The sequence below is a fragment of the Macadamia integrifolia genome, chromosome 3 (assembly GCF_013358625.1).
Source record: "Macadamia integrifolia cultivar HAES 741 chromosome 3, SCU_Mint_v3, whole genome shotgun sequence".
NCBI lineage: Eukaryota > Viridiplantae > Streptophyta > Magnoliopsida > Proteales > Proteaceae > Macadamia > Macadamia integrifolia.
Genome location: NC_056559.1, coordinates 28865929 through 28869406, shown reverse-complemented (window position 1 = coordinate 28869406; position 3478 = coordinate 28865929). Strand labels below are relative to the sequence as shown.

At 39.6% G+C, this 3478-nt stretch overlaps 1 long non-coding RNA gene across 1 annotated transcript; it reads right to left on the bottom strand.

The window, feature by feature from the left end:
- Positions 1-726, bottom strand: LOC122072804. Its single transcript, XR_006138588.1, has 2 exons — positions 584-726; positions 1-408 (listed from the first exon to the last, which is right to left on the bottom strand). It is a non-coding gene; the product is annotated as an uncharacterized LOC122072804 (long non-coding RNA).
- Between the last annotated feature and the right edge of the window lie 2752 nt (positions 727-3478).

Below are 3478 nucleotides of genomic sequence, written 5' to 3'. Positions count from 1 at the left end.
TTATTAAACATTGTAAAGTCATTTTTTAACACATAACACTAAACAGATCACCACAAGCACACCAATTACAATCTTCATCGTTCCATACGCTTTCTCTAAATGCTTAATTCTTTTCTTCAAGACACAAATCTCTTCTTTCATCTGTTGACCCTGAATTCTTTCACCAACAGCTGCTTCTGAATTAATTGCCTAAGGCAAAAGTCTTAGTGCAGCAATAGGGTCACACCATGAGAAGATCAACATCCTTTTGGTGCTTCAGGGCAGTAGTAGTACAACATGTTTGGGTTCGAACTAGACTCTGAAATTCGCACCAATGCCCTTTTGGGTTCAGGATATTTGCATCTTACATTCACAAATCTTAACCCACTTTGGTTGATGTCATTAACACTAGTGGTAAACATCGATTATCTGCAAATTAAACATGGTAAACGTGAATTACAAATAGTTAGCATCCAGAGTATGAGAAATCCTCAAAATATACACCCATAACCCAAATGCAGGGAACACAAGTCGTAGATCTAGAAAAGAGAAAACATTGAAAAAAGAAGAAGAGAGGAATTATGGTATGAGAGATAATGAAAACCTTCCAATGCTTCTTCTAACAACAATGCCATCTCCTTCATTTTGAGCATTGGGAGCATGGAGTGGTGGCATACATGATGAACATTGAGACTAAAAATATAGATTTAAGTAACAATGAACAATAGTCCCAGCTAAATGCAATCAACTTAACAAGGCATCAGTTGGGAAACATAGGGGTGGGGAAGCATGAGCAGCATGATATCAGATTGAATGCATGAACTTTCACTATTCCCAAAAATGTTAGGTGCCATGTTAATGACTTAACTACTCAGCTAACACATGAAATCATCAAACATTCAATATAAGGAACTTAAAGAAGAGGAAATTGACAAAGATAGCAGGATACTAATATGATGAAGTGAGTAACAAGACCTAAAATGTAAATAGTAAAAGAAAGAAGCATGTTCTTACTTAAAAACAGGTGCAACATGTAATTCAAATTGTAACCAGTGGTGCTGATGGCTGAACACAACAAAAACAGTGAGGTATGGTAGAGATTAAACTGTGGGGGCATGGATTCAGTCTATATCAACAGCAATGGAGGAAGAGACATAGAGGATAAGAGAAGAGGGAGAGAACATGAGAGAAAATACATAATTTTACTACATATAGGACTGGGAGCGCCATCTCCTTCATTTTGAGCATTGGGAGCATTGGGAATTATGGTATGACAGAGAATGAAAACCTTCCAATGCTTTACCTAATGCATATAACTTACTTGCAGAAATTAACCCCGATAATATTTACACACAACAGAAATCTGAGCATGATTTCTTATTTCCCCCTCCAATTTCAATCACAAAATCAATCAAATAGCTAGAGAATAGAATCCTAAAATCACAAATTAATTTTGTTTAATCAAGTCTATCAATTTTAATAGAGATATAAGCATGTCCAAGAAGGAAGAAGAATCCTAAAAACCATAAGGAAGAAGAACCATTAAATACATTGGACGGACAAGTCGCCAGAGAGGAGAGGTTCTGAGAATCACATGCTTGTGGGAAGATGGTCTAAGAATCACACGCCGAAGGGGGGCGGTCAAGTAGCAGGTTTTCTTCTTCTCGATTTGGGTCTTTCCTTGTTCGTATGAGTGAGGAGTGAGAGGGAGAGTGTGGGTTTAGAAGAATAATGGAAAATGAGGGTAATATTGTCCTCTCACAATAGCTGGGGGTGTTTTGGGCATTTTGTAAAAAAACTAATAGAATTTCCACATGGTCGGCTAATGGCAGGGATTGATTTGGAATTGTTTGAATTTTCAGGGTGTGTCTCTGGTGTTTTGAAAAGTCCAGGGGGTGGCATTGAATAAGGACCAAAGTTTTGGGGGTGGCAATGCAATTTTCTCTAAAAAATATTACAGGGAAGGGTTGGGTTGGGCTCAACCAAGCCCCGCCTAGATCGGTCTCCAACCTAGACTTCCCAAACTTAGCCCAACCTAGTCCTGGATGGGGCTTCGAGCTGTAAAGCCCAACCCATGCCTTAAAATTTTCAGGTAGGCTTCAGGCCAAACTTGCACCCTCAAACCAAATGCATTTAGGACTTGACCCTGATTGAATCAACTGTATGGCAGTCATTGGGATTGCCAAGTCACAATTTGAGCTGACCGTGTGATCTGATCCCCTCCAAGACCTGGTTGTAGCATGCCTAGTAAATGTTTGTTCTTCTCAAGCTTAGCTAATCCAACTGAAACTTGGCCAAGTACGATCCCAAATCAGATCAAAATCAGTAATTACCGGATCAAAACCCTAACTCCTTAATTTTGACATGGTTACTTTTCCACAGAGAAGGATGAGTTTTCATCCTTTCATTGATCATGGCTAGCCCAATTCTCCAATTTGTCTTTTGCTAACAACCAAATAGTAGGGATTGTTCTTCACATCACCAAGGGTGAAGAAATTCTCTCTTCACCATATAGACAAATGAAAACTTGACTCCTCAATATATCCCTTTTTTTTTTCCACAAATTTTTTACAAAGCCCATTTTAAAAGGGTTATGGATTATAAGGGAAATGCTTCTCCAGGTAGCCCATCCGTAAAGGAATCTCTTGATGGATACTTCATTTGTGTCCCGTGAGACGTTGATGTAGCAATTATGACCATTGGATAGCTCAAAATGAATGAATTAGCGACATGTCCAAATTTGGTGGTCCGAATTTTCAACCCCCTATTTTGTCATGTGGCAAACTTTATTTGGTTTGCAAACTTGATATGCCAACAAGCGACCTTGGAGGGCAAAATCAAGTTTCAAACATAAGGAATTATGGGTTGGGCTTAGATTGACTTTGCTCTCGCCAATTGTGTAATCCAATTCTTTGATGAGATGGGCTCACTATTCGACTATTTTGGCCCAAAATTGAAATCTTGGGCTGTGTTTGGCACCTGGATGGGGCCCATAAAAGAATTTTCATCAAAAATAGTGTTCGTTCAAGTGAATGAAATTTGGAGGTTGCAATTCAATCTTACACTGGGCCAGCCCAACAAATCTCAGATCTTCTCAGCCCATGGGCACAACCCCTGAGGACTGAATTGGATGATAAAATTTGGAATGAGAAGCACATTCCTTTTTATGAGGCTAAGGCAGGTGGGCCATAAAAAGAGGAGAGAAGGGCGCCCCTGGCCCGGGGGGAGGGTGTGGCTTGTGTAGAGGGCAATTAGTTCTATAAGCAAGGAATACCAATAGAATAAGGCTATTGCGTGCTTCAAAGTTTCTCCACTTACCTCTTAAGTCTCAAACAAGAATTCCTTCATTAGCGATTGGTGGGGAGAGTTTGATCTAGAATATGTATCCGCTCTGCACATGATGACATCTGTACATAGGATTTCATAGTCCATGAGGTATCAAACCACGAGTTGATAGAACATTAATTGCTTCGGCTCGTGGTCCAGATATCCTTTGGGT